Source organism: Cryptomeria japonica, chromosome 5, assembly GCF_030272615.1.
Source record: "Cryptomeria japonica chromosome 5, Sugi_1.0, whole genome shotgun sequence".
NCBI lineage: Eukaryota > Viridiplantae > Streptophyta > Pinopsida > Cupressales > Cupressaceae > Cryptomeria > Cryptomeria japonica.
The window spans coordinates 739,910,052-739,931,687 of NC_081409.1; positions in this window are offsets into that span (position 1 = coordinate 739,910,052).

Genomic DNA, 21,636 nt, shown 5'->3' on the forward strand with positions numbered 1-21,636 from the left:
TCTCAAAGAAAAATTCAGATCTATTGGAGCATATTTTAATTTTCTATGATTTTTTTATGAATTTTCATAAAAAATTAATTTTGAGAGAAAATTAGCTAATTTTTTGGATTTTCTTACATTTTTGGAAATCTCTCGTAATTATACACATGATTTGTTCTTTGTGATTTTAATTTTGATGTAAAATATTTCCATAAAAATTGGATCTTTAAAAATTAGGGTTTTTCTTTATTTTAATCAGGATTCACAAAAGACTTCGAATTTTGGCATCAAATTGTTTTGGCCGGTCAGGAAAATTATTAGCTGTGTTCAGTAAAAATTTTAGATTTTTTGGATCAAAGTTTTATTTTATATGAATTTGTTATGATTTTTCATAAAAAATTAATTTTGAGAAGACGTTAGCGAATTTTTTAGATTTTCTTACATTTTTGGAAAGCTCTCAAAATTATAGATAGGAATTGTTCTTTGTGAGTTTAAATGTGATGCAAAATAATTCCTCAAAAATTGGATATTTGAAAATTAGGGTTTTGCATTATTTTACTCATATATCACAAACTGCTTGGATTTGTTGTAGAAATTTTTTTTATGTAGGTTTGGAAGAACATCAACACTCTCCAGTAAAAATTTCAGATTTTTTGGATCGATTTTGCATTTTATATGAATTTTTTATGATTTTTCATAACAAATTAATTTTTGGAGCAAATTAGCAAATTTTTGGGATTTTCTTACATTTCTGGAAATCTCTTGAAATTTTATAGGTGTTTTTTTTTTTAATGATGAATCAGATCTTTGAATTGGTCAACAAAATGCATTGTTGAAGGCCCCTATTTCACAAAGTCTTTTGGATCTAAAATTTACCTAACTTGTGTGCTTGCAGGAAGGGGTGATCATTTGAAACAATCCAAACTACTAACAAATCTTTGTTACAAGACCTTGGCAAGGGTTTTTGATCTTTATTGTGTTCTTTGTTTTCATAGATTATCAAACACTTCAATTGGTGCACTAAAATTGAACTAGTATCTTTTGTGTCTTGAGCAATAGGTTATTTTTGTTTAATCTTTAGAGGGCCTGTGTCCTCATGTGGTCATTAGAACTACTAGTGAGGAGAGAATGACCCAAGTGGTAGCAAAAGAAAAGCCATCTTCTTCCGAACCACTATAAACAACTGTATTCATGGTGAAAACTATGGATAATGTGTGTTGATTAGTTCATACCGACACTATGTCTCCCCATAAACCCATTTGATCAAATTTATTTGATCAGTTGTAGGGCATAACCCCTACTGGCTGGGAGCCTTCTGTATTTATAGAGCTAAAAGCGCCACATGTATGGCCACACAAGTGGATGCCCTCACTAGTACCTTTTTGTTTTAGAAGCCAAAATCCTTCGAGTTGTTGGGGTAGGAGGTCAGATCTCTGGTAGTGGCCCACACACATATGGTTCTTAGTAGAGATACAAAGTTTGCCATGGGGAGTTTTCATGGGGACTGATGCTTGGTTGCCCTGAGAAGTGAGTGTCGAGGGTAGAGCTAGTGGGGTGAAGCATCTAAGTATCCACTCTAAATAGCGTAGCCTCAAGGGAAACTCCATGTGGGATCAACAACTATTGTCTTGGCCAGCCATGAGAATTGTGCTTGACTTATTTTGAACAATCAAACATTCAAGACCAAACAACAAAACATTGTGTCTTTTGTGTCTTCAAGTGTATGCAAAATTTTTTTACATCAAACAACACATTTTTCTTCGAGTCATTTTGAGTCTAGACACTTGCAAACATTGAGTCTTCATCAACATTGTGTCCTCTTGTCACGGAAATATAGTCAAAATTTTAGATTGGGTCACAACAAAACAAGTTCACAAAATGGAAAATTTTACAGTCCAACAAACAAGAGCAATCGAATTCAGAATTCTTGAGCTTCCTAAGCTATCTCTTCAAATTTTCATCTAGCATTCAACCTATCTTTGGGTCTCACAAAATCCATCATTGCTTTACACCTTACATTACATTCACATTTATCTAAACTTGAGTCAAAAGGTCACTTGCTTGTCCTCATCATACTTTGTCAACACACTACATACAACAACATTTTGCTAAGTGGTCCCTCATCAAGGTCTATCACCTTTGAGTCTCATTTGGTCTTACTTAGAGTCAAGGTCAACTTACCTCATCCAGAGAAACTATCATCTCTTTGGAAGCCATGCCTACTCTACTACATACATACTTGGTCTTACACTTTGGACATTGCAAGTACACCTCAGATTCATTTACATTCCATCCAAACTCTTGGTCTTCCATACTCTTTCCATTTTCATCTAGTCTCACACATCTCGGTCAATACCTAGTTCATGGTTGAAACCCATTCCCAAAAATCTAGGAGGGAAGCTAAAGAGGCTCAAGAGTCCACAACATGAGTTCTTATGAGTATGACAATGATATATTTTTCAATTCTGATCATACTACATTATCTGACATGGATGCCTATAGAAACATTCCAAATGTTGAGAACATGGACACTACAAACAACAATGATACACACAATGACAATATGGACAACTTTTTCGTACATTCAGCAGAAGTGGAAGACACCATTATGAATCCCCATTTCAATTGATTGGTTGAGGAAATAATGAGGAGAGATAGACAATACTTCTTACAAGTGATGGCACAAAGTGGAGCCAAGATATCTCATGATTTTGACATGTCTCAAATAATGAAAAATCGACCTTTGCAACAACCTCACCTCAACATGGATCAAAGGAGGCCTAATAGTGGAGGCAATAGAGGGCCACATCTTGTGCCTGAATCATAATCATCTTTGTTTCAAAAACCAGAGGTCCCATACACACATGGTCAAGCATATCATACTCAATGGAAGTCTTATGCAGAAAAATATGCTCGATCACATATCAATGCTAAGGATCAACCACCAAAGCAATTGGATATTCAAAGGCATGCTCAAAATTTGGACACAACGAAACCCCGCGTCAAATTTGGGGGCAACACTTTAGAATATGACATGCCTGAAGAGTATGGTATACATGGACAAAGCAGATATTCCATTCCTCACCATGACTCTATACCAAGTGGTCCATATAAGAAGCATCATTATAGACCTCCTCCATATGAACATGTGTATGATCAATATCATCCATATATGAAACATGCTCCTCCTCCACCTAGTGGTTCAGGCATGGGGTATGGTCCAAGAAGTCGGTATCCACCTAAGAACAATTTGGAACAACAAATCAAGGACTTACAAAAGAAAATGGAGGACATAAATACACCAAAGCCATCTTACACAATGAGAGACATATGTCCCTATCTATTTGACAAAAGCATTCCAATGCCTCCATTTCCTACACACTTTGTGACACCTAAGTTTGATAAGTATAGTGGCAAAGGAGATCCTAAGGCACATATAAGACAATTTTTCATAGCTTGCGTTGAGGTAGCAGCAAAAGAGACATATTTGATGAGATTATTCCCACAAAGCTTAGGTGATCAAGCTATGGAATGGTTCTCCCAACTTCCACTTGGTATTAAGTCATGGGGTGACTTAGCAGAGACATTTATCCAACATTTCTCATACAACATAGAGACAGACATATCAGTCACTACTTTGTGCAACACCAAACAAAAGGATGGAGAGTCTTTTTCATCATTTTTACAAAGATGGAGGAATCTAGCCAGCAGATGCTCTTGTGAAATTCCACATAAACAAATGGTAGAAATGTTCACTCAGAATGTTAACAAAGACATTGGTTATGACCTAAGAAAAGATTGTTTGTCCACCTTCAAGGACATCATTGAAAAAGGCCGAGCGACAAAGAAGGTCCTAATTGAACAAGGAGTCATTAAGATATTTAAAGAAAACAAAGAGGACTATAAAGGAAAAGACAAGCCAAGATTCTGGAATAAAAACAAGAACACAGTCAATGATGGTGTTGTTGATGCCAATACAGTGCAACCCAAAATCATTTTCTCTAGATCAAGCTCTACAAACAATGAAGTGAATACTCAAACAACTTCAAAGTCATGAAGGAAGTACACTCTATTGGGAGAACCACTTGAGTACATTTTCAAGAAGCTAGTGGCAAACAAAATAATAACAATTCCACATTTGCCTCCATATGAGCCAAAGGTTAAATCAAATTGGTTGAATGAAGATGAATATTGTGAATTTCATAAGAGAAAAGGTCATAAGATGGGAAATTGTCATCGACTTAAGAACATCATACAAGATCTCATTGATAGAGGTGGCATTGAGATTGAAGGACACTCATCCAACCAAGAACATGAAATGTTTAAGGACCCATTCCCAAAGCATGACAAGGGAAACTCTAAAGCCACATATGACCAAACCAACTATACCAGACCATCTTATAACTATCATTTAACTATCAATCACATTTTCATGGACAATTATGTCTCTACCATTATCATCAAGGACAAAACACCTGAGAATTCTACCCAAAGACCCAAAATTGTCCTAAAAGGCATTTGATCTTCCGAACCTACCTCTGAATGTCATGTTACAACCCATTGAGGTAAATTCACTTTGCAAGGTACTCCAGCCAAAAACACCACTTCACCATCAACTAAGCTTGAGTATGACCTTATAGAATAGTTAGGGAAGACACCCACGCTTATCTCCATCCTTGAGCTCTTACGCATATCCCCCGCACATAAAGCCATTCTTGACAAAATCTTGAGAGACACTTTTGTCCCTATTGATCTGAAGGTGGACCAGTTTCAAGCCATGGTGGGATACCTTTCTGTTCCACACTCCCTTAAATTCACAGAAGTTGACGACACCTCCATAAGTCAGCCACATAATGCACCTTTACACATTGAATCCTTCATTCACAAACATCAAATAAATTGAGTCCTGATAGATGGAGGAGCAATTCTAAACATTTTGTACATGGAGCACTATTAAACAATTGGGATATTTTGTTAAATCTGTGAATTCTACAAACAAAATTACCATCAAGGCATATGATGATGAAGAGCGTTCATCCAAGGGCACAGTCACCTTACCTCTCAGAGTTGGGCTAGTTACAAAGGATGTGGTTTGTCAAGTCCTAGACCTGGATCTCACATACAACATATTGTTAGGATGTCCATGGATTCATGAGATGAATGCAGTACCATCTACATATCATTGATGTATCAAGTTTCCACACAATGGAGTTGAAGTGACCATCAAAGTTGTCCCAAATCCATTCATATTTTGCAACAATATGCGACCTAGATCAGAAATAACAATACCATTCAATCGAGAGGCTATTCCATCTTCAGCATATGTGGATCCAGAATCCTTGAAAGCTTTTACATCAAAACAAGCAGAGATCAAAGAAAAGTTTGAGATTAAAGACCTAGGATGTGGTGAGTATATCTTTCATGTTGATGAACTCCCACTATCTCCTAAGGTATTCCATCGAGAGGAACAATCTACAAACAATTTACAATACCAAGGAATTGGGCATGAACCACCTAGTGTTATGTCTACTAAGTCTGAATGCAAATCTCCTCTAGTGGTGCAAGCAACTCTTGATATCAATAGTCCTAAGAGTGGTTCCAACAAAGAATCTATTGAGCATATCGCCAGCCCTCTTGATAACTCACATAGCCTTACCATTTCATCCACTCATTCTATTTCCACTCCACTTCCAAACTTGGATCAACAAGAATTACAAAAGCCCTTACTAATTGGGGATCAAAAATCAAGCTATGAAAAGAAAAATCTAAAAGTCAAAAATAAAGGAAAGTCCTTTAGTCCAAATCAAAATCAAAAGCTACTGGACTCTGCAAAAATCAAAGTCAAGGATAAAAATCCTATGAAGCAAAAAGAGCAAGAGATGATCTCCCCTAATACCAAAATAACTGGGGGCAAAAGTTATACAATTTTAAGTCAAAAAGCATACTTGTTGACCCTAAGTCTACATCATGCTATCCTACTTTCACTCCTTTTCACAATCATAAGCCTTCATAACTCATCCACTTGTTCCACACATCATTTCCCTTCTAGTGATACATCATGGACCTTTAATGGAACTTTCTTGAAGGACTTTGTTGTCAGGGATGCCCAAACTTCTTTAGGTGACATGCATACGGGCTTATGTAGTCCACACATTAGTAATTCTATCTCAGTTCCTTTATCAAGGAAGACAGTTAATCGAGCTACACATCATTCACTCAAGGAACAATGTAGTTACAATCATAAGATAAAGCCTCAGACACTTGAGGTAGGTGACTTAGTTCTCAAGGAGAATCTAAAAAATCAACAAGACAGACAGAAGAAGGGCAAGTTTGAACCAAATTGGCTTGGTCCTTACATCATTACAACAGCTTATGGATCTGGTGCATATTAGATCTCAACCATAGAGGGTGAACCTTTGGAGTATCCTATCAATAACATGCACCTTTGCAGGTTTTGCACATAGCTCTTCAGAGTATCCTAATTCAAAAATACAAAAATAAAAATTAAAAATACAAAAAAATCAAAAAATTCAAAAAGACAAAAAAAAATTCATAAAAATAAAAAATCGTTACTTGGTGAAAACCTAGCAAATAGGCGCCTTGTGACACCAAAAAAAAAAAATCAAAAAACATAAAAAAAAATATTTCGTCCAATGGTGAAAACCACTTCGGTGGCGCCCTGGGCAAGTACCATGGTGAAAACTGGGTCACCAGTGCCATGCGTAGAGACATTGCTCCTCCCTCCTTCAACACTCCATTTCATCTTTCACCTTGCACACACTCACAACCTACTCATTCATAATAAACTTACCCATTCCCATCATGTCTTGTTATTGATCTACCTAAGATTCGTTAGCCATTCATAATAAAGCCTTCCTTTTCACCCTTTTCCATTCATAATAAATCATCTCCTATCTGTGGCTAAGGCAAATCCTACATCTCGTAATGGGTGTGGAACTGAGAGCATCACATGTTTCGAGGAGTACAGTTTCTTCCACTTTTCTTCAGTCTATCCACACACAATCCACAATAAAGAAACATTTGCATCACAATCCACAATAAAGTTTCGTCTTCTCCGCAATAAAGTATCAGTTTCATGGATTCAGTTAGTTTCAGATGAGACACAGCAGCAACAATGGGCTTCAACAAATCAAATCTTTCAACAAACTCAGACAACATTATGGTTCAGTGCTATCTATCCTTTTGTGAAAGTAAATATTGTGACCACAATCAAATAAGACTTATATAAGTGACAGGAGACACTAAACTTGAGGACTACAGTGGATGTCGGTGTCGAGTCTTGGTTTTCTTTTGATTTTATCTTTTGGTGACATGTCTTTTAGCTTTTCCAGGATGTCTCTAACTAGAGATTTTATCTCCAGGATGTCTTTGACCAGAAAGGCGAGGATGGGGTATCGTCACCTATTTGTATTTGCTGCCTGTGGATTATCTCTTGGTAATGCTATGACTTGTCCAAGGATATGAGGACACTGTAAGTCTAGTGTGAACTAGGGCATTCCGTGTTTGCGACTGTCTAATCTCCATGCAAACAGGTATAATGACTTTCTGGGTCAAACATATGCCTCGATTGTCATAACCTACTTGCCATAATAAAGCTCAATGATGATAATGCACAAGAAGCTCTTTCACTTTCATATCTTCTATCTTCCATCCCCCTTTCTTGATTGACCTCCATCGTCCTTCTTGAGTCTATGTAACCTGCTATCACATGACTGAGTATAATGACACACCAAAAACAATTACATTTCATGTAGTTGCACCTGCATTATCACATGTTAACATATCTCATCTCATCTCATACATATAGATATCACAATTGCATCACATCCTGCACACAACACATGTTAGCACATTTTACATTCCCATCATATAAATAGTTATTTGCATCGTCATATCCATCTGCATTTCATACATTCACATTCACATATGCATAACATATAAAAACATAAAAGAACAAAAATATTGCATTTCATTATGTACATATTTGCATCCATATCATAGCCATCACATAAAAGCATCACATAGGTACACATGCATATAGCTTCCACAAGAATGCATTTCATATATATATATATATATATATATCAAAATCATAAGTGTCATGATACAATGATGTCAAAATACATAGGGCTACAAAATCACTCGAAGGTGTCTACATCATCATACAAAATGGTACAAAACTGATACATAAGAACCCACTAATCACTCCTCCTAGCACCACTAGTAGTGCCAATCCTATCATTGTCATGGTATCCCAAGCCACATATCCAACCCTCATCTCTCCAGTCCAGGATCCTGAAACACTCATCTTAGGGCATCCCTATCTCCATCTCAATCATAGGGTATCAACTCCCCATCGATCGGTATCCTCAGAATCCTATAAACATCCTCCAAGGTGACTGTCATCTCACCCATCGGCAAATGAAACATGCATGTCTCTGAGTGCCATCTCTTAGCCAGTGCAGTCAGCAAACCCATGTTCACTTGAAACTTAGGAACATATAGAATGTATCGTAGACCCATACCCTCAATAGTAGCTCGGTCCTCAAATGTCAGCTCTGGTTGTAATCTCTGAGTCGATGGGAATCTCTCTCGTGACTCTAGCATAGGCAGATACTCCTGTAGTCAAGCAAAGCAATCATGTCAGTCAAAGTGATACTCACTGTTCATCACAAAGTGTTGCTTCTATCCTAGTGACACTCACTGTTCATCACAAAGTGTTGCTGTCTATCCTAGTGGTACTCCCTATTCATCACAAAGTACTAAGTGTTTTGCACTCCTTGTTCATCACAAAGTGCTGCTCATATTTGCACTCCCTGTTCATCACAAAGTGCTGCTCATTTTGACACTCACTGTTCATCACAAAGTGCTTCTCTTTTTTTTAGTACTCCCCGTTCATCACAAAGTACTTTGTCTTGGTACTCACTATTCATCACAAAGTGCCTCGATCTATCCTTGTCTTCCCTAGAGGACCTTCTTGAGTGTATCCTCTCAGCAGCTTATCCAATCGACAGTGTATGTTCATCACAGAATTGCTAATTTGCCCTAGAAGACATAAACACGCATTCATGACGCAGACATGCCTTGACATTTTTACCTCACTTGACATTTTTCTAGACATATTCTAAAATGTATTTATTGCACTACCTAAGATGCATTAATGACAACATTTGTTGCAACAAAGTACAAGGAGGTTTTGTGATACTTACCGGCTCTCCTGCATCTGTTGGCCTCTAAAATCGGCGAACGTGATCAAATCTGTGAACCAAAGCCATCGCTGCTAACTATTGTTGCTCTATTCTTTCTCTACACTCTGATCTTTTGGATGTGTGGATGAAAATGAGGATGTATTCCCCTCGTGGTCTATTTTATAGACTGCCCTAGCCCTATCCCTAGCCATCATTTGCCGCGTCAGTCTTCTTTATCCCGTGACTCTGTCACTTTATCCGGTCAGTCCATTCTAGCCTTCCTTTCTTATCGAGAGATTGTCTATGATCTTTTCAAACATTTTCATCCAATCTCTCGAGGGGGCATATCATTCCCATCTTGGGGCAACATTGTATCAGCTCATATTATCTTCTTTGAAACAACGCAACAAGCTACATTGTCTCAAAGAGGGGCAAAATGTAGACACCTAAAATTGTCATGTCTAATTAAATAAATATTTTATTTATTTAATTATTTTAGCCTAATTCTTCTATTAATTAAATAAATCTTTATTTATTTAATTAATTCGTTTATCCTCTTCTAGCCTTATTTCTCATTTAAACAAATACTTTTATTTATTTAAATTATCATTTTCTTAAATTAAATAAATATCTTATTTATTTAATTGATCCCACTTCTTCTATTTATTAAAATAAATCTTTATTTATTTATTTAATTCATTAACCTTTTCCACCTATGACACATGTCATTCATCTCTTAATTCCTACACTACCTACCCTCTTATTATTTTATTATTTTCTCTAACTACCCTCTAATCATAGCCAACCTCTTTTACACCTCTCAATATTATCCCTTCATTTCTTATAGTGTCTTCTATATAAGGAGATGCTTCCTTCATTATCAACCCTAATCAATATATGCACCCTGACTAACTCACTATGCATTCAGCTTCAACTATGCTTTCGAACTTGCATATGCGATCCTACTTGCAACCACATTTTCATTCTTTATTGAGCTCTTGTGCACATATAAAATCTAAGAGCAAATATATCAAGCAAGATCAATGGAGATAGGAAGAATGAAGATTCAAACCCTATTGGACATGTGATAGTATAATCTTTGTGATTTCATTTGATTTGCATTGTCTTAGGTAATCTTCATATGTTATGGTGGATCTTTGTTATTGTTAGACTAGGGTTTTGTGGTTGAATTCATTTAGTCTTTCAATATTCTTGTATCCATTTTCACCATATACAGGGACCACTCTATAGATTTTGCACAAGCGTGCCAAACACGAAAAACACTTGTTCTTTTTAACTGTCTTATTGCAATGTGATCTATATGCTATTTGGAGATGTTTCTCCAACAACCATGGTGTTCTTTTTAATCCCACAAGGCAATTTCTTTTCTAACTAGGAAAGTGAAAGTCCTCGTCAACCAAATTGAAAGCACGTTTGCTCAAAGTAAAAGCGATTTTGTAAACAGAAATGGACAAGTTGTTTGTTCTTTTTAACTTGCAAATAAAAAGGTTTATTGTGAATTTTATCCTTGCAAGAAATGAGAGTTGTTGGTTTGTTTTTAAGCCCAAATGAAAAGTTTGTCCCTAACTTGCAAAAAAAAGCAAATTTTGTTTGTTTGATTTGTGGTTCGTTTTAACTTTGCAAAATGGAATTCTTTTAAGTCCAAATTGAAAATTTTGTTAATTTTAGTCCAAAATGAAAGGATGAAGTTTGTTTTAAACCAAAAGGAAAGCGGATTATTTTTAATCTAACTTTAAAAGCAAAGCTAGAAAGAAAAAGAAATAAAATTCCTAATTTCTAACTCCTTGAATCTTGCAAACAAGAGGTTAGCAAACCTGCACAACAAAAGAAAATAGTTAGTGAAATGAAGATTTTTGGTGGGCTTCTACAAGCCTAAAATTTTAATTTTTTCGGTTACACAAAAAACAATTTCAACTCTCTGTTACAAAAGCGCTACTTTGTGTAAACACAGAAGCGCCACTTTAAGACAAAAGTGCTGAAGTACTAACAAAGGCACTAAAAGAACACCAAAAGTGCTACAAGATGGATAGAGGTGCTAATTTAAACTATTAAATAGAATTAAAATGTTGTTAGACAGAGAGCGCAAACACGCTAAAAAATTTACAATAGTGTTATAACTACAACAACATGCTAAATCTCCGACAGAAGCACCAGAACTAGGACCAAAATGTTAAATCTTTTGTTGTCAAAGGTGCTAAAATGAGTGTCAATAGCACTAAAGCACAACCTGTGTGTGGCAATTTATGAGGAAATCACAAAAAAAGTTAGTTTTAGAATCAGAAGGTTGCGTGTTCGATCCATGTTGGGTTCACCAAATGATGCACGCTAAAAAGGATGCAAGAAACATAAGATTCAAATGTTAGTGTTGTTAGTGACAATAAAAAATGAAAGATGAATGAAACTACAATCCTAAACATGCATACCATGAGAGATATAAAACAGATTATGGAAAGCACACAAAAATGAAGGAAAGACACAAAACCCTCCAAGATGCCCTCTAATATGCTCATAGTTTCTCCTCCCTTGTTCCTCTCCTCTCCAAGTTCCACATGAGTGTAACCATCAGCATTTTGCACAATTATGGATGTCTTATGGAGATTCAAGATTATGAAAATTCCTAATTATGTAAATGCAAACAAGCTAAATATGAGAAAATACCTAATTAATATATGTTAATTTTAGCCAAAATAACAAAGAAAAGTGCTTCTAAATGCTCTCTCAAATTTACAATAAGTTTGATGCGTACAAGATTTATGGATCTAGATGAAGAAGGAATGGGCTCTATTTATAGGAAAAACAAGGCAATGGATGGTTGAGATTAAGTAATCTCAACAAGGGTCAGGATTGATGGGTTTATGATCCATGTGAGGGCTTTCAACCTAATCTTAGGATGACAAATGTCAAAATGAGATGGCTTGAGAGGAGAGGGAAGAAGCATTAAATTCTTGAGATGACATGAAGGTTTACCTTGGGAGGTAAGGTTAGGCTTGAGTTAGATGAATAAAGCTTTTATCCAATGAATAATCCCTTTATCCAATGGACAAACTCTTGTGCAAGAGTTAGTGGGGATAACCATGATCAAAACAATAAATGCTTGAAGAGACCCATGAGTTAAATGAGGGTTGAGTTAGAGGGAAAACCTCTAACCATGTGGGTCAGTTCAGTTTAACCATTAATGGTTATGTAAGAACCATCAATGGTTTGGAACACTTTAGGGGTTAACGTGTTGAAGACATAAAGCCTTTAATTCTTTTCAAATACTTTGAGGTTTTGAGAAGTGACTTCAAGTTTCTTAGGAATGTGACAATAATTAAGGGATGGGGTTAGGCTAATTTAGAATGGTTTAGAAGAATCTAGAATGGGTTTAGGATGCAAGTGGGTTTGGTGGGTGATAGAAAATAGGATTTTAATTAAAATAAAATTACTTTATTTCAACCAAAATAGTGCAACTTGCATTTGTAAGAGAATGCAAGTTGGGGGGGTAGTTTAGAGATTTAAATAAATATTTATTTATTTATTTAAATGAGGAAAGGGGTTAAATTAAATAAATATGTTTTATTCATTTAATTAATTGCTAGAGTGTGGTTAAATGAATTAATTTAAATAAATTGAATAATTTATTTAGTTAATAGAAGAAGAGGTTGAGAAAGAATTAATTAAATATTAATTTAATTAACTATTGATTGATGGATAAAATAATCAAATAAATATTAAATATTCATATAATTAAGTGGACAAATTTATGTGTCTACAGAAAGAATTTTCATTTCTAATTTGTAAAAAGACATTAGGGAAAAATTTCTCTTTTTTGAGTTTACTTCCTTTCCGCAGTTGTGCGAACACTTCACAATTATCAACTAACTGTGAGTCAAATGGAGCAATCTAATCCTATGGCTCTGAGTGATAAGGGTGAGAGTGCTCAATAACCATTTATAAAGTTAAAACCAAACAAAGGCTTCATCAAATTCAATGACACCATCAACAACAACAATGTGAATGCTACAACAGGTGTGCCTCCTATTTCTAAATTTTTCAAAAGAGAGAGAGAATTTACTCCTTTGAATGAATCTTTGCATAGCATCATGTCTTAGTTGTTACAAAGAAATGTTGTTAAACTTCCTTCAATAAAACTAGTTGATCCTTCTAAAGCAACTTCACCTAACTTTGATAATAATTATTTTTGTCAATTTCATCATCAACCTAGTCATGATATTGAAAAAAAAATTACATTAAAATGTAAGATTCAAGACTTGATTGATAATAATACCATATCTTTGGTAGGTGTGAATGATAAGGGAAACAAATCGGTAGCTCCTCCTAATCAAAATCTTAAGATTTTCATTGATCATTTACCCTCTCATACCTCTAACGTAATTGAGACTGAACACACTTCTTTCTCTCCCTCTGATGTTACTTTCACAACTCCAAATGTGGTAAATATGGTAGAGAAACAAGAAACACCTAAGGACCCATGTATCACATTTGATCCTAGTGAGACAAGGCAAACCTTGTAGTGGTGTGCTTATTGATCCCTCTTGCATGGTTAATGTCATCACTAAAGAATATCTTTATACTTTACATTTGCATCAACCAGTCTATGATGATACTAATGTGGTCGTTAATTTATTTGATGTATTTTCTTGTCCTACTACTGGTTCTATCACATTTCCTATTGAGGTTCATACTAAATCTATAAATGTCAACTTTGTTATCATTCATTCATCAGAACAATTCCGTGTGAAGTTAGGCTACCCTTGGCTATCTTTCATGAAGGCTAGATTGCTTCTCCAATCCATAATTGTTTGAAATTTGCCCACAATGGAAAAATCATAACTATTAACCATAGCTTATTTTGACCAACCAAAAGAATCCCAAGTGTTCCTATTGATTACTTTTGGCCTCAAAATTTAAATCTCTTCCACCAAGAAGTGATTCTCTCTTTCAATCTTATCAAAAATGGAAGAAAGATATGATTTTATCCCTAAGCCAACCTAGAACTCCAAAACTTGATATTCCCATCATTCTTGAAGATGAAGTTCTTCCCCTAACAGATAGAACTAAGCTCCCTCCTAAGGAAGATTTCCAACCTATTCCTATGGATGAGACTATAAAAACAATAATATTCCTCCGAAGGTTAGACCTATACCTCCTCCTCATGATGGACTTGGTCTCCTTCCTACACCAAACATTCCTCCTTTATATGGTGCAGTTCCAACTCCTTCCTCTTATAAAGAGAAGAGACCTACCTCTCCTCTTGTCCAACCTAAAATACCTCAACCCAAACATCCAACTACCAAAGATGAGAACATTCCTCCATCAACAAATATACCTCAATCTTCTCAGCCTTCCGCTAAGACTAGACAGAATCGTTGTGCGAGAGAACACCGACAAAAATGTCATTCTAGAGCTCATGAAATTGTTTCTCAAACTATTCAATCTCCCAAAAAACCAACAATTGACATGATTCCAATTTCTCCTAAGCAAGATGTTGAACCTAAATCTCCAAATAATAAGTTGCAAAAAACATGTGATGGTTTTACTTCTATTCATGTTAGAGCTCCTATTTTTATAAATATTGATGAAGAAATGGGTGAAAATGTTATTCATGATGGAAATAAAACTCCTAATGCTTCTAATTGTGAATATGAATATGTTGATGTTGACAAACATTTATCTGCAAAATTTTCAAAACCCTTAATCCTAGCTCCTAGAAATGAACAAAGTGACTTAGCACATGAACATAGTCCTTGTTTGGATCTTGTGATATCTCCATCTATTATGCTCGATGTCACTCCTCTGGCATGTTTCTCGCCTTCACAAAATAGTGATCAGCGAGATCGATAGGTGGATGTCATCCTAGACTAGCTACATTACTACCGTAGATCCCCTCCCTCTCTCCTTTCTTTCTCTTTTGTGACCATTCTTCTATTTTTTTTCCCTAGTGATGTCTACTTGAGGATGATGTAAATCATTGGGATCTCTTTTGGTCTCTTTCATGTTGACTCAAAAGACACATGTGTTCCCTTTCTTCCAATGTGGTTTCCTTTCTTTGGGGAATAAGGACTATTCTATGCATGTATATACATGATATAAATGAGTTGTCATACAACATACTAACCCTAAGAAAAGTGAAGCCACCTTGTTCTTTGTATTTTGTGTTCATTATCCTTAGTTTTATTCCTCGATTGGGGGCTAAATCCTTACGACAATGTGCTCCCTCTCTTTCTTTCTCTTAAGTGTATCCTACCTTAAAGCAATCTCTCTCGATAAGGTGTGCACAATCGCTTTAATATGGGGGCATACACTATGTTCATATTTTCCTTCTTAATATTTAGATTTACTTAGTGAACTTGGCTTTGCATGGTAATTTTTGGTATCCTTTCTTTTCATGACTCATACTAAGGGGAAATTTACTATTTACAATCATGGTTCTCCTTCTTGATATTGCCTTTTACTTTGTCAATCAAAGTCGTGAGATCCTTAGTCCACTGGGGTCTTGGTGTATTTTGCCTCCTTGATGTAGTGAAAGTATTTCAATCTTGTATCCTTGTACTTTATCGGTAGTATTCGTGTATGCTTATCCTCCAACTAAAGTGGGGGCTAAATGAAGCATCATAAAATTGGGACCCTTGCAATTTTCAACCGCATTTGTGTCTTTGCATTAGTGGACGAATCCTTAAGCCTGATTGGAGACTCGAAACATGCTCAAGACATCAAAGACTTACATCATATTGCACTGCCTTTTGATGTTGTCTATCCTAAATCAGGTTAGAACTAGGGAGTGGAACCCCTATCCCCCTAGGACAGAGGCATGGCACCCTTGTCCTAGCCCTCTTTGGGGCCCCTTTTCATCCCCCCCTTGCATTGGGATTGTCAATTATGAAGCAGGAAAATTTTTCCTATGTCAGCCTAAGATGGGAAATTACCTAAATACCCCTAATTGACAAGTATATAAGAAGTAATTTCCCTCCTATTTGCACAAGTCAATGATAAGAGAAGTTGATCATAAGAGAAATCAAGTGCAAGCATTCAAGCATTGAGCATTTCAATTCTCCTTTCAAGGCTAGGTGTTGCATTCAAGACAAGGATTCAACCATTGAAGAGGAGATTTCTATCAACATTAAAGACATCCTCTTTCACATATCCATTCAAGAAAATTCATCTACAAAGGTATCCAAATTTCAATTACATCCCCTTCTTGAGGTGGACTTTACTCTGGGCATTTCCTTTCATTTACTTGCAGCATTTTACAACCACTTGGTTAATTTCACAATGGAGTTTGACTTGAAGGAAAACCCCCAATCCCAACAACATTTCCCTCTTTTTTGTGTGTGTAGGTTGTAGGTATGCAGCTGTAATTGTAGGTTTAGGCTTCATTTACAGAGATGGAAAAACCCTTTTTGATGCATGGATTTTTTGAAGGACTGTGTGTAACTTACACACGGTCCCTGCAACTTTTGCTCACATTTGTAGGGAAGCTTCGTCTCGACATTCTATTGCTAATTCAAGGTGCACAACTTCATCTCACATCTCTATCTCAAGATATAATCATTTTTTGGTCATTTCTGCACTTAGTCTCAATTTTCTTAATTCAATCAGTCTATTATAAAAGAGGGTTAATACAATTCACTTAGTATTCAATCTCTTACCATTAGGGATTGGATCTAGTGAATTCAACCCCTCTTTTAAATGTAATGTGTGTGCAAATTGAAGGGAATCCTTTGTGAAACTTGCATTCCTCTTTTGAGGGGAGTAAAGCTTTCCACTTGATCTCCCCTCATCATTTTTCACCATATTACAAGTTGTTGGTCGGTTTTCCAAGTCAAGGATGTGAAGTCCCATAAATCTTTAAATTCCATAATGCCTTTTTAAATAGGAATGCACATGAGGATAAGTGGCAAGAGGTTGCTCTTGAGAATTTATCAATCAATTCCACCAAATAGAAGAAATAGAAACACCCATAGCATTACTAAGATCTTTCCCTTTCCATTCAATAAGGGAAGACACTTCTTGCCAAACTTTTTATATGCTTAAGAATTGACTAGAGGCTTGAGGTTTGAAGTATTTAGCCATGAGGATTGTATCTTTCCATCCAACATCTTTCCAAGCATTATTAGCTTTGGTTGTAACAATTTTGTGTCTGATAAGAGACTTCCAAGGTACTATTCCATGAAGAGATCAGCAATCCACTTGGCAACGAGGTAGGTCCCTTGTATGAGGGGATTAATCACTCCTAATACTCCCTTGCTTTTTGGTTGAATGCACAATATAACCATGAATCAATTGGTTATCCCTACTTGTTCTTCCATTTCTCCCATAGGAACCCTCTAATTAATTGATTTAGTTGATTATAATAGCTCCTAGAAGGCAACCTGCATGATGATATATAAATATGGCCTACAATGAGAATTGTGTTAGCAAATTGGATACAACTAGTCATAAAGAGAAACTTGTTAGACCAATATTCAAGCTTGTGTTTTAGTTTGTTAATGAACCACTTCCACATATCATATAGGGAAATTCATATTCCAAAAGGAATTCCAATATATCTTAAAATTACACCATGATTATTGAATTTCCATTGTGGGGGAACCTAATGAGGTGATTGATCAATTGAAGTCATCCAAAATTCAGTTTTATAATGAGAGAGTTTAGAAAGGTAGAGCAGTAAAGGTCCCAGACATGTTATTGAGATCTTCTTGAGAGTTTTGAATGAATAATAAACTATCATTAGTGAAGTGGGAATTGAGAGAAACTTCATTGTCAATTAAAGAAATCTCATGCATGAGATTTTGTTTCTTAGCATGATGTAAAATGTATCCAAGTGCCTCGGCTATGAGAACATAAAGAAAATAAGCTAAAGGGCAACCTTGTCTTATAGATCATTGCAAAGGAAAAGTTTCGATGAGAGAACCAATAATAGCTAGGAAAGCATTAGCATTAGCAAATAAAAGTTTTAACATGTGAAATAAGCTTAGGACCAACACTTAGCCATTTAAGTATTTTTATATGAGCTACTATTGAATCCTATCATAAGCTTTATCAAAGTCAAGTTTGATGAGGAGGCAATTTTTTCATATTTTTTGAGCCCATTTAATGGTTTCCCAAGCAAGTGCTAAGTTTTCAAGAATGAATCTCCCTCTTATTGGTGCAGTCGTTGGTTAGGAGGGACCTCAAAGAGATCAATCCAAACCACTCAACAAGAGTAAACATAATGGAAACACAAGGATATGATGGAGGTAATGTAGAAAAGAATGAATTATATCATGAAAACTGATTACAATCAACTGCTAACATCCAGGTTACAATAACCGACTTACAAGCCTACTCAAAACATGCTCAATATAGAACAGGTCACAACTGAGACCTCAAAACTTAAGATCAACCTTCTATGTTTTGTCTACCACCATAGATAAATTCTAGTGCTCAATTATAATTATTTATATGATTCAAAAGAATCCTTGGTTGGTCAAAAAGGGATCAAAACCCGAAGAACAAGACCAAACGTGTAAAACCAAGAAGGTCGGACTTTGCCAAAGAGATTCCTCCAAAAAATTTAAAGGGTGAAGTGTAGATCTTAGGGAGAGTTGGCCACATGCCAAGGAACATTAGAATCAATGCTCAGGGATTCATAAGCTATGGAAAGGATCTGGTAGATAATCAATGCAAATAGGTCCAGGTAACTGATACCAAAAAACTGTCTCAAAAATTGGTAGCAATAACTTGCTAGAAAATGATCCAAATACTCAGTGGTTTGGGAATAAGGAAGATGATAAAGTCTTCAAATAAAATTCAACTCCATAGGTTCCAGTAAGCCAAAGCTAGAAAATAAAGAAAGAAATGCTAAAACTGCAAAACGAAAAGTAAAATAGAAAGAAATATTTTTTTTGGTTGATGCAAGATTGCCAAGAACCAGGAATACTCCTATTAGCCTATGCTAGATTTGGTTAAGTGTTGTCATTGATGTCAACACTATATCCTGGTTGGATATGGTGTTGTTATCCCAGTTGGACCTATCTCGGTTAGACTTAGTGTTTATCTTGGTTTTAGCTTTGATTCTGATTTGGTAATGATCAGATCCTTGGAATCAGTTTTGGATGCTTATTCTAGATGGTTATATGTTTTCCATATTCTGTTGGTTCATGATTTGGTTCTTCGGTAACTATCACTTATGTTCTTGGGTGGTATTTCTTGGTACCAGTTAGTTTTACCAGTTAGTGATATTTGATGTTTTGGTCAAATGATTTTGTTATGGATTATGGAATTGGTTTCTATCATGCTAAACATTCTTCTTGATCATGTTATAAGTGTTTGGTGACTTTGCATTGGCTAGTGTGCTTTTATGGTGGTCCTATTTGGATCCGGATAGACTTATTGTGTTATTGCATTGAGGGTTTCTACAGATTGGTGAAACGTGTTGGATTTTGGTCTTAATAGAATTTTTGACAGATATAATTGTTTGGATATTTGAATTAGGTCCATTCTATGTAATGTAAATCATAATATTGGTTCAGTGATACTGTGTGATGTAATTTTTGTAATTATGGGTTTTGGGGAATAGGGTTTAGCCGACCTTATCATTAAGGTCGATGATCTGTATTTTTGGGTAACTTATTCATGTAATTGAGATAGATGGTTTTTGGGATTGATGGTTATGTCTACATTATGTAAGAAAGGTTTATGTGTGAATAAAGTCATATCTTTCAGCAAAGGGATCAGAAGGATTTGGTATTGCAGGGCAGACATTTGTTCTTAACTGGAACTGTATCAAGCATTAGGAGATGCTACTTTCATAGTTCATTTTCTCCAGATTGTAGTTTGATGTTTTGTAAGTCATTAAGACTTCTATTTTGTGATGGGCAATGAGCTCTAGGTTGTTGCCCTGATTATAAATGCAATCCCTGTTGTAATTATTTCACATATTATTGTAGAAGTATTATCTAATCGTGGGTAGGGTTTCCCATCATGGTTTTTCCCTTTACCGGGTTTTCCACGTCAAAATATTAGTGTTTTGAGTACTATACTTTCATGCTTTATTTCTCATTGTGTTGTGATCCAGTATTAATCTTATAATTTCCATTAACTAATGTACTTGTGGGTAAGTGCACAAAGATGGTGGTCAAAAAGGGGGATAAAAGTGGACACTTTTTTTCTGAAATTAGGTGAACCTAGACTTGGAGGCAAATTTTCAAAGTCTTCCACTCAAGATATGAAGATAATTGTAGCGTCCTAAAATTGTGACACTTGCAATTTCGACTGCATTTGGGTCTTCACGATGGCGATGCAACACTGAACTTGAATGGAGACCCCGAAACCTGTTTATGACATCAAAAACTGCATTTTTCAGCACCCTGGCCTGATCCTCCTTGCACCCTGCTGTCCCTGGAGGTGGGACCATGGCGCCCAGCGCCCTGGTCCCTGGCCCTATTTTGGGCCTAGTCTCTTATGGGGCTTCGGGTCTTTCAGTTTGCAAATTGGAAAATAAAGTTGCTATGTCGGCTCAAGGTCGAGAAAATCAGTCTATCAGCCCTAATTGACAAGTATATAAACTACTTTTCCTATCCTAGAAAGGGTAGATGAAAAAGAGGAAGGACATATGTGTACAAGACGCGAAAATGATATTCAAACATTCAAGCATTCAAGCATTCAAGCATTCCTTCAAGCAATTGATCATTCTAAGTCTCCATTCAAGGCTAAGTGTTGCATTCAAGACAAGGATTCAACCATTGAAGAGGAGATCACTTACAACATACAACATACAACAACATTTACACCTTCGCATGTAAGAATACAAACATTCTTACAACAAGGTATCAGTACTTGTTTACATTACAATCATTTACATTTACAGCATTCTCATTTCTTGGTTAATTCCAAAACTGGGGTTTGACCTAAGGGCAAACCCCTAATCCCTAACCCCCCAATCGTCCTCTCTTTTCTGTGTGTAGGTTGCAAGTACGCGGCTGTAATTGGAGATCTGGAATCCTTGTGCAGAGATGAACAGATCCCCCTTCATTTTGCGGATTTTTCGGAGGACCGTGTGCATGCCGGGTGCCATCGTCCTGTCAACTTTCGCTCAAATTTGTAGGACAGCATCGTCTCGACATTTTACTTCTAATTCCAGGTCTGCAGCTTCATCCTATATTCCTATCTCTGTTTATAAGTGAATCTTTCTCACTTTTCATGCATTCCTAGCTTAATCCTTCTATCTACATTCTTTACAAAAGAGGGTAGCCTTGCTATCACAACCCTTGAAACTCATTTAGAATCCAATCTTGCATTGTGTGGGATTGGATCTTGTGGGTTTCAACCCCTCTTTTGAATGTAAAGTCTCCCCTAAGTGAAAACCGTCAACCCTAGTGACCTCCTTTCTCTCTCCTCAGAGTGGTGGGGGGAACACTTAGGGTTCGATCGCGATTTTTCACTT